The following is a 14648-nucleotide window of genomic DNA, read 5'->3' as shown; positions in this document are numbered from 1 at the left end:
ACACTCTTAGCTCCACATGAACTGACCAGAAGAGGTGTTCCCTGTACTTTGTGAGTTTCAAACTTCTGCCCCAACTCTGAAGTTACTATCTGCACTCTATACCATAATCCATCGTGGTCTATATTCATGGTTCTCAAACAGGGGTGATGTTCCCACCCTGGGGACATTTGTCAGTGGCTGGAGACATTTCTGGTTGTCAAAACTGGGGGCAGGGGGTGCTACTGTCATCTAGTGGGTAGAGGCCAGGGGTGCTGCTGAATATTCCAACAATGAACCAGGCAGGTATCCAGACTAAAATGTCAATAGTGATGATGAGGTTGAGAAATTCTCTACATGATTTTTCTATATGATTGATCTACATGTTATACTCCATGCTTAAAATTGATGCTCTTCTGCTGTGAATTGTTTTTCATATGTTTGTTTATTTGTTGTTTGTTTTACAGAGAGAGAAAGAGAGGGAGCATGAGCGGGGGAGAGGGGCAGAGGGAGAGAGAATCTTAAGCAGACTCCACAGTCAGCACAGAGCCCGATGCAGGGTTTGATCCCATGACCCTCAGATCATGACTTGAGCTGAAATCAAGAGTCAGATGGTCAACCTACTGAGCCATCCAGGTGCCCTATGAATTATATGTTTTTCACATTTTATTAACTAGGTTATCCATAGGAGCTAATCCAATATTTCTGTACCTCCAGTGGCCTAACACTTAGACACTTAATAATCAGTAATAATGAGCCACTCATCTTTATATTCACTCACCTACTTCACTATTCCACAGATACTCATTGAATATCTTTTTATGGTGGGTACCCAGTTGGACACTGGGAGTAAAATGTAAGCAATATACGTATCCCCTTGCTTTCAAGAAGCTTATAGTCTAGCAGTAACTCAGACCATAGAAGGAGGGCTGAGTGCTGGCATGGTAGATGTATGGGAACTAGGGGCTGGGGAGGCATAGCAGGAGCAAATAACCAGAGGGAATGAGGTGGTCAGAGAGGCTTCCTGGAGGAGATGACAATTAAATAAACACCTAAGGAATGAGTATAAGCTAAACAAATGAAGATGAAGTGTTCTAGGCAGAGGAAATAGCTTGTGGCTGAGAGATGAGAAAATAAATATGAGCTGGGTGCTCACACTGCAAGGGGCAAGAAAAAGGAAACCAAGGGCCTCTAGCGATGTGCAGGTGTTGCATTTCATATGAAGGATAACCATTGAAAAACTTTATATATTGGGGGCGACTGGGTGGCGCAGTCGGTTAAGCGTCCGACTTCAGCCAGGTCACGATCTCGCGGTCCGTGAGTTCGAGCCCCGCGTCGGGCTCTGGGCTGATGGCTCAGAGCCTGGAGCCTGTTTCCGATTCTGTGTCTCCCTCTCTCTCTGCCCCTCCCCCGTTCATGCTCTGTCTCTCTCTGTCCCAAAAATAAATAAACGTTGAAAAAAAAAAAATATAAAAAAAGAAAAACTTTATATGAAGGCAGCCATTGAAAGACAGGATCTGATTTTGTATTTTATTTTATTTTATTTTTATTTTTTTTTTTTAAATTTTTTTTTCAACGTTTATTTTTGGGACAGAGAGAGACAGAGCATGAGCGGGGGAGGGGCAGAGAGAGAGGGAGACACAGAATCGGAAACAGGCTCCAGGCTCTGAGCCATCAGCCCAGAGCCTGATGCGGGGCTCGAACTCACGGACCGTGAGATCGTGACCTGGCTGAAGTCGGACGCTTAACCGACTGCGCCACCCAGGCGCCCCTGATTTTGTATTTTAAAGAGTTACTCTGGCTCCATATCATATGTCATCAGAAAAATGTAAATTAAAACAACAGTTAGATACCATAAACACCTATTAAAATGGCCAAAGTCTGGAATACTGACAATACCAACTGTTAGCAAAGATGTGGAGCAACAGGAACTCTCATTCATTGCTGGTGGGAGTGAAAAGTGGTACAGCCACTTTGGAAGATAGTTTGGCAGTTTCTTACAAAACTCTTACAATGCTCTTAAAATATAATCCAGCAATCACATTCATTGGTATTTACCTAAAGAAGCTGAAAATTTATATCCATACAAAAACCTGCACATGGATGTTTATGGTACTTTATTCATAATTTCCAAAACCTGAAAGCAATGAGGATGTCCTTCAGTAGGTGAATGGATTAATAAACTGTGACACATCCAGACAATGGAATATTACTCCACACTAAAAAGACATGAGCTATCAAGCTATGAAAAGACATGGCTGAAGCTTAAATGCATGTTACTAAGTGACAGGAGCCAGTCTGAAAAGGCTACATTCTGTATAACAACTGTATGGCATTTTACAGAAAGCAAAACTATGGAGACAGTAGAAAGATCAGTGGTTGCTGGGAGTTAGGGAGGAGAAGGGGATAAATGAGAAGAGCATGGTGGATTCCTAGAAGAGTGCAACTAGTCTGTATGACACTATAGTGTTGGATACATGCCACTATAAATCTTTCCAAATCCATACAACATACAATGCCAAGAGTATACACTAATTGAACTCTGGACCTTGGATGAGAATAATGTGCCATGGTAGGTTCATCAGTTGTGACAAATGTACCATTCTGGTGGTGGTGGTTGGGAGGCAGGGACATTGGTAGTTGGGGAGGCTATACATGTGTGGAGGGAGGGGATATGTGGGAAATCTCTGTGCCTTCCACTCAATTTTTCTATAAACCTAAGACTTCTCTAAAAAAAAAAAAAATCTGTTAAAAATAAAAATAGATTCACCCTGGATGCTGTGTATAGAATTGGCTTGGAGATTAACGGTTATGACAGTCACAGGGAAGAATTTCTTTGGGGCAACAAAGTGCCTCTACATCTTGATGCCAAGGTTTTGAAATGTATGAGGGATGACTGAAGAGTTCTGTAATTCCTAATCAATGAAGGTGATTGCAATGCACAAAAGTTGCAATCTTTGCGATTGTGTTATACTCAGTTTGAAGAAAGACTGCATTCCTACAAAAGCTTGTCAGCCTGGGGGCTAAAACAGTAGGAGCAGAAAGTGAGCATTTAGCAGTATGTCTTCAGTACCAGCTTCCAGATTTGGAGGTGCAGCCCAACAGTATAACTGAGTATATTCGTCTATCATAACTCATGACATCAGCTGTTGATTTCATCCTTCCTAGTAGACATTCAATAAATATTTGTTTGCAGTGAATTGGATTAAATTTGATTCCATGCTCACCAAGCAACTTTCTGATCATAATTTGGCTTCCTGTGAATCTTTCTTATGAGCATAAAATGTACTGATTAGCTGACACAAGCTTTCTAGTCTGGTTACATTTCTATTTTTTCCATAAATGATTAAGCTGGCATTATGATTGATGGATCTGTCGTCTTTGTGTTTGGTCAGTATAGTGGACACTTGTGGTGGTTTATCCAGCATCCATTTCCCATTTCCCCCTCCAATCAGTAAACCTGTTTTCAATTTGGTTACCTATCCTTCCACCATGCAGTCCTTGCACTTCTGGGCTAACTGACCCCACCTCTAACTCTAGGTGGGCCCTGACTATCTTAAGCTAATCTTCACATTTGACCAGAGCCATAGTGATTGGTTTAAATGTTGGCAAGTGATCTAAACCAGTGTAATCTAAGGGAAATTCAAAAGTCTCTCTTAGAAAACTGGGACAGAGATGTTCTCATTCTTAATGATGAAGGAAGCATGTAGTCCTTAGAGACTGCTGGAAGCCAGATTGCTATTATGATGGTTAAGTTTATATGTCAACACATGAAGACTATTGTGCCCAGCTGCATGGTCAAACATCTGGGTATTCCTATGAATGTATTTTTTAGAAGTGACAAACCTTTAAACCTTTAAATTCAGTAGACTTTGAATAAAGTGAATTATCCTCCATAATATTGAAGGCCTTAACAGAAAGGGCTGAGATATTCCAGAGAAGAAGGAATTTTGTCTCCAGACTGTCTTTGAATTTAAGACTACAGCATCACCTCTTTCCTGAGTCTACAGCTTGCTGGCCTGTCCTGCAAATTTTGGATTTACCAGCACCTACAATTGTGTAAGCCAAATCCTTAAATTATTTTGATAGATGATAGATGATTGATAGATAGATAGATAGATAGATAGATAGATAGATAGATAGGTAGATAGATAGGATAGATAGATAAATAGAGATATATCTATATAGAGAAAGATAGAGATAGGTATAGGGATAGAGAGGTAAATAGATCTCTCCATTGGTTTTGTTCCTGTGGAGAACCCTGACTAGCACACCTATCACCAGGGAGAAAAGCAAACACACAGAGAGAGCAGGGCCAAGACAATTATAGAGCACACACAGCGAGAGCCTGGATCAAACCCAGTCTGAAGCCCATGTGTATCAACCAGGATGACTTTAGCTGCAAGGAACAGAAAGCCCAACTGCCTTAAACAGTGTGGAAATTAATGACTTAAAAGTAGGAATTCCAGTAGCAGAACAGGTGTCAGTGTCAGTTGAACCATCAGGTCAATGATGTCACCAAGGAAGCAGTTTCTCTTTCTCTGCTCTACTATCTATGATACCTATTCCCAAATCTGACACTCCCCTACTCATTGGAGTAGAGTATTCACTTTCTCCATTATATCCAGTGGAAGAGATTGGATTTCCATGGTTCTGTCTCTCAAAAGTGAGGATGATTCTTCCTTTACACCACATTGGTTCAGACTGGCATCAGTTTGCCCAACCTTGAACCAGTAATTTTCAAGGGGGTGGAAAAAGTAGGGGGTTATCATAATTGGCTTAAATTAATCAGACCTACCTGTATGCCCCTAACTCATCTACAATTCAGAGCGTCTAAGCAACATTTATGGCTTCATCTTCCGGAACTGCTTTTCCTTCCAACTGTGGAAGTTCTTGACAGTGTGTAAATGCCCAGGCCAAAAATCTCAGAATCATCTTTAATTTTTTCTCTTCTCCCTATTTATTCAGCAACAACAGTCTTCTTCCCTTTGAAAGTTCTCAAAAATGTATCTTTTCTCTATAATTACAAAAGGAGGGGGGTGGATACCATGCCTCCCTTCGTCCAAGTACTCACCACCTCATGTCTGTATTTTTCCACAAGTGCTGTGTTTCTCCCTGCCTGTCTCCCTGCCTCTTGTCTTTACACACTATGGTTCCTCCTTGCCCACTTAAGCAAACTAAAATCTTGCAGCTATTGTCAGGGGCTGTTCTGATGAGGTCCCACCAATCTCCATTCTCCAGTTAGATCTGTCTTTCTGGATCTTACATCCCAAGCTGGTACTGCACTACATAAAAATGATTTATTTGTGCAAATGAGCTGTGCAGAGCTAACCAAAAAACCTTATCGCAAATATTAAAGATTTATCTATTTTTCCACTTAGCAACTTGTGTTTATTATATTCTTTCTGTATACACAGATGGGGTGGGAGGCAGGAAGAAGTGAAAAACAGAGCCCTGTCCTTCAGCAATTTACCCTCTAGTGGGAGAGCCAAAGATAAGCATATACCAACAATAATCACTCCATCAAAAATAAGTTTTTTAAAACTTAATCACGCAAAACCAAACGTTATTCATCACAAAGGATATATATGCATATAGTGCATATATTTTTTAATAACCTAGACATTAGAGAAGTATATAAGTAAATAGTGAAAAGTCCCTGAAGTCTGCCTCCATGATTCTTATTTAGTAAGAGTAACATGTTAACAGGTAACATATGTGTATATATACACACACACACATATGTTTGCTTACTTTTTACAAAAGATAACATCATTTTATACATATCATTCTGCAATTTTTTCCCACTCAACAATAATGTCTTTTGATGATATACCTGATTCTTTAAAAACTTATTTTGAATGTTTATTTATTTTTGAAAGAGACAGAGAGAGAGAGAGAGACAGAGCATGAGCAGGGGGGAGCAGAGAGAGAGCCACACAGAACTGGAAACAGGCTCCAGACCCCAAGCTGTCAGCACAGAGCCCAAGGCAGGGCTCGAACTCACAAATCGCAAGATCACGACCTGAACTGAAGTCAGAGGCCTAACCAACTGAGCCACCCAGGCGCCCCTGATCCTTTTTTTAATGGTTGTATAGTATTCTTTTGACATCAGTAGTACCCTATAATCACAGATAGATAATCACTTATCCCTCCTATTTTTCTCTATCACAAATAAGGTTTCAATGAGCATTTTTTTTACATGTTTTCAGGAGTATGCTGATAAGTCTTTTAACAGTTGGCTCTCTGAGTTAAAAAAAAAAAAAAAAAAGCAGTCCTGCTTTATAATACTTGCCAGTTTCCATGGTGTAAATACTCCCACTATTGGATTACAAGCTACCAGTGTGATAGCACCGTAGGCAGAGGTAGGACGATGTATGTGCAAGCCACGCTCACTAGCCAATCCAGTCAGCTCTGGCACACCACTGTATGTTTTACAATGTGTATTCTTTTGAGTGTTTTACGACACAGGAAAGCAAGATATTAAAAGGCAATTATCACTTTGCCAGACAGAGGAAACATAACTACCTTATTAGCTGTAATAAAGTTGAACCATGAATTAAATGCATTTCTTTTGGATTCTAAAGAAGGCCCTTTATCTGTTACCTTAAATAGATTCTGTTTAAAAGCCAAGGAAATTTCAAAGTGTTCTTTTTATTTTGCCACCTGAGAAAATCACTTAAGGAAAGTAGACTGGATGTATGACTAAACATATTTTAAAGATTCAATAAAAGTCCCATTAAATTCATGAATTAGTATATTGAGGCACAAACACACACATGAAAAGAGAGTGCTGACCACCCCCCCTCATTTTAACAGGGCTGAATTATATACAAGTGCACAAAAGAACCACCTAAAACTTGGCAGTGTGTCTGAGTCACCTGGAAAGCTTATTAAACCACTTATTGCTAGGCCTTATCCACACAGTTCCTGAGTCCATAAGCCCAGGGTAGGGCTAAGAAAGTGCATTTCTCTGGAGTTCCTGGTGATGCTAATGCTGCTGTTCTGGAGATCTCACTCTGCACGAACTCTGGTCCCAAAGCCCACATAGGCTTCCATATTCTGGTATTGTGTGAATTTTTACCACTGGAGACTTCTGTAGCTAAAGACATTCTCCTGTTAAACAATAGATAAATTTAGAAACATAATAAGTTAGGTTCTTATCAGTAATCAAAGTATTTGAGAATAGACTTAATAGGAGAGTGGCACAAATTCCTTATTATAGAGAAAAGCATACTGAGATTTGTTTTCTGTAGATGAAGGGCAAAGTTAATGATTGCTCTTAGTGCTAATAGAAAAGGTAAACTTTCAAAGTAGTATCAGTAGTTAAGGAGCTCAAAATTATTCACAGTAGTGGTCATACCAATATCTGGCTGTGAATCCTGTCCCTGCCACTTAACTGTTTGCCCTGAGCAATTTATTTAATCTCTCTGTGCCTCAGTTTACTCTCTGTAAAATGGGGATGATCATAGTAACAGTCACCTCATAGGGTTATTGAGCGGATGTGATAGGTATAGGACCTGACATGTGGGAAGAAATTGGTGAATATTGGCTTTAAATTAGATCTCCAGTTCCATATTAAGAAGAAAGCATTCTTTAGGCAAGTAAATATGGGAAACACTGAGAAAAACAGTAATAAATAAGTTTCTTTGTTGCAGGACTTCTAGATACGTTTTATATGCCAGCGCACACTGTGAATCCTTTAGAGAAAGGTACAATTCATAGCGTTTCCAGGTGTTATTTAGCCACAGAACATTTTTTGCAAGTAACACTTTGAGGATGACAATTTTTACAATATTTTTACAATTATTATAGTAAACTAGTATTTCTTTTTTTTTTAAGTTTATTTATTATTTTGAGAGAGGGGGAAGGGCAGAGAGAGGGGGAGAGAGAGAATCCCAAACAGCCTCAGAGCTGTGAGTGTGGAACCTGCTGTAGGGCTTGATTTCACAAACTGTGACATCATGACCTGAACTAAAACCAAGAGTCAGACACTTAACCGACTGAGCCCCCCAGTATTTATTGACATAAATATATAACAGAGAAATTGGCATGTGACGTCAGTATACCTTAGCCATAGGGGTAGGATTGGGATAGAACAAAAAAATCCTTGTTACCCATAAGAATTTTCTACAGCTCTTCTGAAATGGTAACATTTCCTCCATTCATCCCTTTATTCTTGCCTGCATTCAATATTTCCAACAAATATTCATTAAGTGCCTCTAAGTAACAAGCAATATATAGGTATTGGGGACTCAATATAGAATAAGATGTAAAAAGTTCCTCTCCTCATGGAGTTTACCTTCTAGGAGTCAGAAAACATGTACATAAATAAATAAATATGTAGTATGTCAGGTGGTGGTAAGTATAATGAAAAAATTGAGGTGGACAAAAAGGAGAAGAGAAGAAAAACTATGCAAGGCAGTGGCCATTTAAGCAGAAACCTGAAGGAAATGGGGTCACAAGTTATGGGGACACCTAAGGGAATAACACAGTCAAGGAAGAAGGAAGTAAGTGCAAAGAAATATTCCAATGTGGAGCATGCTTGTATGGTGAAGCTGAATGAGTGAGACAGGGAAAGAGAAGTTGCAAGTGAGACTAGAAAGGTACAGACGTTCACACCAGGAGAAAAGTGTATTAGCTATCTTTTGCTGTGTAACAAATCATCCAAAAAAATTGCTGGCTTAAAGCCAATAACTACTTAAAGACAATAACTACCTATGTCCCCCCACCAGTTTCTATGTATGAGGAATTTGGGAGTGGCTCAGCTGGGCAGCTGTGGCTTGGAGTTCCTCCTGAAGTTCTGTCAGATGTCAGCAGGGCCCGCAGTCATTTAAAGACTTGATGAGGGCTGGGAGATCCACTTTTAGGATGGCTAGCACACACCTAGCAAGTTGGTATTGACGGTTGCCTAGGACACTCAGTTCCTCTCCATGTGCTCTCTCCAGGGAGCTGCTGGAGGGTTCTGCACATTCATTGGCTTCCCTCTGAGAAAGCACTACAAGACTGAGAACACTGCGGTGACTCTTAAGCCCTAAATTTGCTAGTCACACACTGATTCTGCGTGCAAAAACATTACAAAAGCTAGAAAATCAGAATGTGAGAATCAATGACAGCCATCTGGGAGGCTGGCTACCTGCACCATCTCTGGGTCTCTAGCTTTTGCTCTGAGTGAGATGGAAAGCAATTGGAGGTTTGGGGCAGAAGAGTAAAATGGTCTGACTTGTCTTTGTAAAGGCTTGTTCTTAGCACTGTGCTGAGAATAGAGTGTGAAGGAATGAGTAGTAACAGTGGATGTAGAGAAAACAGTTAGGAAGCAATCTCAATAATCCAAGTGAGAGATGGTGATGGCTTGGACCCACATGGGGCTGGTAAGGGCTCTGAGAAGTGGTGTATGGTCCTCTAGCTATACTTTAAAAAAATTTTTTTAATGTTTATTCATTTTTTGAGAGACAGAAAGAGCATGAGCAGGGAAGGGGCAGAGAGAAGGAGACACAGAATCCGAAGCAGGCTCCTGGCTCTGAGCTGTCAGCACACAGCCCGGCTCAGGGCTCAAACTCATGGATAGTGAGATCATGACCTGAGCCGAAGTCCGACGCTCAGCCGACTGATCCACCCAGGTGCCCCGTGGATATACTTTGAAGTTAGAGCCAACAGAGTTCCTGATGGATTAAATGTGGGTTGTGAAAAAAGAACCCATTTCAAAAGTATGAAAAAGGAAGAGTCAAAAAATGCACAAGGCTCCTGACCTTCTGCATTTTGCTGCATTATGCCTAGCACTAGGCATAACCCTTGCCATGGAAACTTCTAGAATTAGGAGGGGAGCTTCTAGGGTATTGATAGAATATTACTCAAAGTCCATCTAAATGACATTAATTCAATATCTAGCATTTTGCATAAAAGGATCCAGATATTATTTTGAAGGAAATATAAAAACCAAAATTGTTGCAAACCATTAAGAACCCGAAGGCAGGGTTGGGGCGCCTGGGTGGCGCAGTCGGTTAAGCGTCCGACTTCAGCCAGGTCACGATCTCGTGGTCCGTGAGTTCGAGCCCCGTGTCAGGCTCTGGGCTGATGGCTCAGAGCCTGGAGCCTGTTTCCGATTCTGTGTCTCCCTCTCTCTCTGCCCCTCCCCCATTCATGCTCTGTCTCTCTCTGTCCCAAAAATAAATAAACGTTGAAAAAAAAATTAAAAAAAAAAAAAAAAGAACCCGAAGGCAGGGGCACCTGGGTGGCTCAGCTGGGTAAGCACCTGACTTCCGCTCAAGTCATGATCTCACGGTTTGTGAATTCGAGCCCCACATCAGGCTCTGTGCTGACAGCTCAGAGCCTGGAGCTGCTTTGGATTCTGTGTCTCCCTGTCTCTCTGCCCCTCAAAAATAAGTAAACATTAAAAAAATAATAAAAGAACCTTAAGCACTTACAGATGTTCCCAAAACTATAGCTAGGCCAATTACAATTTCTTTGCCCTGATTCCCCCTACTTAATTGTTTTTAGGTGATAAAATGTGACTCTCCAGTTTGTTTTAACTCCCCATTAACAGAAAACTTTCTGGAATCTGTCAGCAGTAAAATATGTTTGACCACTACAGATTTAAATAATCTTTCTTTGCTTTAATAAAGGAGATGCTTATTTAAAACTTTAAATTTTTACTAGCCTTAAAAAAATTGCTCATTTGATCTGATGTCTGAATATTTATACTATATATTCCAAATCACCGTGGAGATCAGCACTCTACAGAACAATGTTGGAGTTACGGATATCTGCAGTTTAATTGCCTGAGAACTGATGTTAATTAAGTATGTCCTCCAATATATCCTGAGTTTGGGGGTCCTTGAAAATTGGCAGAGCCCTCTTACTGAAATGTTCTAAGATCCCATGTTTAATTATGACAACAGGTCTTTGAGAGTGCTGTCATTCATTCAGTTATTCACACATCCCTTCCATATTGATCTTGCATGACATTCAAGTCTTGTGTTCTGTGCTGGTGATTCAAATGTGGACAAATCCTTGGCCTTGAGAGCTTACACTATACTGGGAAAGATATAAGAACATCGACAAAGTGCTACTATAGAGTAAGGACAGGACACTATGGGAACATATAAGAAGGACCCCTGCCCAGTCTTGAAGAGTCACAGAAGAGAGGTTATGAATAAGCCAAGACCTTAAGCACAGATTTGGGTGCAAGAGCACTCCAAGAAAGAGAGAATCTGGTACAAGAGAGCATAAGGAACATTCAGTGAACAGCAAGGCAATTCAATAAGCTTACTGTAGACAATAGAAAGTGAAAAGGCTTCTGGAGAGGTAAGTTGATAATAGCCTAGGAAAAGCCTAAAATTTCAAGAAGCTTATGGTTCATCTAAAAGTAATGAGGAATCTGGGCGCCTGGGTGGCTCAGTCAGTTGAACATCCAACTACGGCTCAGGTCACCATCTCACAGTTTGTGGGTTTGAGCCCCGCATCGGGCTCTGTGCTGACAGCTCGGAGCCTGGAGCCTGCTTCGGATTCTGTGTCTCCCTCTCTCTCTGCCCCTCCCCTGCTCATGCTCTGTCTCTCTGTCTCTCAAAAGTGAATAAAGATTGAAAAAAAAAATAAAAGTAATGAGGAATCACGGAACAGTTTTAAGCAGGGCAGCAGTAGGATATGCTAGTAACTTGGAAAATTCACCCTAACTATGGTTCAGAACATGGTCTGGGGATGGAATGAAATCCAACCTTTCCTCCATCTTCTCATCCTATCACCACATTCGAGTCACCACCTCCATTCTCCTCTCCATCCATTCTCACCAGCCAACTAAAAATGCATGTCATCAGATCACTCTCCACTGAAACATTGTTTTCATAGCCCATTGTCCTTATAAAAATATCCAAAATTCGTAATAGGTTTCACAAGTCCTTGCTCAATTAGGTCCAAAGTTCCCACCCAGTTTCACCCCATCTTTTCTCCCTTTGGTCTTTCAGTTCCAGTCATGGTGGGTTTTCTTCCAGTTCTTCCAAGGGACCAAGCTTTTGTTCCCACTTGTTCTGGAACTTCAAAGGGACTGTTTTTTCTGCCTAGAACATGGGACTCATTTGTCTCTGGCTAATTTATGACTTTCATCCATATTTCAGCTTAACCTTCATTTTCTCAGGGATGTGGTGCTTTATCTTTTTGAATAAGTTAAGCCCCTCACCACACACTGGACACCTTCATTACACCTTGTACCTCTCTTCTCATTTTACTTTATTGAAGATGCTTATAGAATGCCAACCTTTCCCACTAGACTCAACTTCTCCTTCCCACCTCTCTTGCTAGTCATGGTTCCCCATGACCTAGTACAATACTGGCTCAGTGTATCACTGAATCATTATACAGAAAGCCCCCAACTAGTGGTGCCTGGGTGGCTCAGTCAGTTAAGCATCCAGGGTCCAACTCTTGACTTCAGCTCAGGTCATGATCTCATGTTTCATGTGATTGAGCCCCACATCAGGCTGCATTGCTGACAGCACAGAGCCTGCTTGGCATTCTCTCTCTCTCCCTCTCTCTCTGCCCTCCCTCTCCCCCACTCACATATGCTCTCTCTCAAAATAAATAAATACACTTTGGGGAAAAAAAAAGTCCCCAACTGATGATGGTTAAGATTTTTCTACTTCACAAAAACACAAAAGCATACACATTCAGTAGACAACACATTTCAAATTCTAAATTTTGATCTTTTGGGAGCAAGTGGTAGAATACCCTCTTGTAATTCTGAGCAGCAGCAATGAGCCAGAGCTCACATGATCACAAGGATAGATGATGGACACACTTACAGCCATTCTATTTGCATACAACCATACTGTTTTCCCCTTTCAGTACAATCAATATTAAATAGGTTACATGAGATGTTCAATACCTTGTTATAAAATAGACTTTGTGTTAGATAACTTTGTTCAACTGTAGCCTAATGTAAGTGTTCTGAGCATGTTTAAGGTAAGCTAGGCTAAGTTATAATGGTCAGTACATTAGATGTATTAAATGTAATTTTGACTTATGATAATTTCAGTTTATGATGGATTTATCAGGATGTAACCCTATCATAAGTTGAGGAAGAACTGTATATTAAATAAATGAATGAGGGGCACCTGGGTGGCTCAGCCGGTTGAGCGTCCGACTTCGGCTCAGGTCATGATCTCCCAGCTTGTTGGTTCAAGCCCCACATCGGTCTCTGTGCTGACAGCTCGGAGCCTGGAGCCTGCTTCAGATTCTGTGTCTTCCTCTCTCTCTGCCCCTAACCCACTCTCATTCTGTCTCTGTCTCTCTCAAATAAATAAACAAATAAACATTGAAAAAATTTTTAAATAAATGAATGATAGCAGGAAGATAGTTAAAAGGTGTGTCTGGAACTAAAGAGGTAGAAAGAAAGCGTGGATTTGAGTCTTGAGTGCTCAGAGTAACTTGGAAATTGGCTGTAAATGAGGGGAAAGAATTGGGAGAAAGGACAGGCTCTTAATGCATCTGGCTCTTCACTGTATTGATGAGCATTGGCTGATGCCAATAGTAAAACACTCAGTAAATATCTGTGTCCAATGAATAAGGCTAAGTGGGTGGAGGCCATCACTCAGGTTCCTGTCTTGGTCTAGTGAGCAGCTCCATTCCCTGAGAGAGGGAAAACGTGACCAGAAGTGCTTTACAGACAGCGCTTCCAACAGCACCACTCAGCTATTTGATTTTTAAGAGGTTACACAAGTATTCAAAATGGCATTCTATCAATAGAAAAGAAAACAGAGCATGAGTGTGTATGAAGTATTATTGGACTGTATTCAACTTGGTGTTTATATTAATATTTTAATACTTTAAATCGTAACCCATTAATTTCATTAGAATTATTTCATCAGATTGATTTCAAATTTTGAGAAAGACAAGATATGTTTTCAGATGGGATGCCTCTGAACACTGTGGCTGAAAATAGCAAAAAAGAAAAAAGAAGAAGAAGATAAAAACCCCCTTCCTCCTTAAGGGGGAAGAATTACAGAGACTCTCTAAAAACCTCTCTAAAGACCACTTATGCATCTTTTAACTTCAAAACTGTAGCACACAAGATTTCCATCTGGGATGATAAAAATGTTCTGGAATTAGATAGTGTTGATGGTTACACAACATTGTGAATGTACTTAATGGCACTGAATTGTATACTTTAAAATGGTTACAATGGTCAATTTCACATTATGTATCTTACCACACACACAAAAATTTAATACAAAACATGTGTTCCCCAGAACTGAAAGAGCTTAACCACTTTATGCAACCGAGATATTTAAGAAATGGGAGAAGCTTCACTCTGCTTGTGAGATGCTCTTGAAAAGCACAGCAGTGCGATGCTGTGGAGATTCTTTCTGGCAAGGAGATTTGGAACCCAGGGTCTGGGGAGGGAATGAAACTCAGGTTGTGTGTGACATGGCTTTGCAAGCAAGAAAAAGAGAATCTAAGAAATAACAGAAAACAACCACTTCCGGTCTTTACAAGAAAGGGGTTGTCCTTGATTCTCTCTCCACGAAATTTCTCAAAGGTTGGATGCTTGGAGAATGTCACTCCCCGTGCAATTCTGTGCTTAAGAAATCCAAGGATGTGGCCGGTACGGTAGTTTCCAGCTTTGTCACCAACAAGAACACATTTATTTATTATTTTCCTTCAGGGATTGCATGTTTTGAAAG

Source organism: Puma concolor, chromosome A2 (genome assembly GCF_028749965.1).
Source record: "Puma concolor isolate L17-30 chromosome A2, mPumCon1.1.hap2, whole genome shotgun sequence".
In the NCBI taxonomy this organism is placed as follows: Eukaryota; Metazoa; Chordata; class Mammalia; order Carnivora; family Felidae; genus Puma; species Puma concolor.
This window is presented reverse-complemented; position numbering follows the sequence as displayed.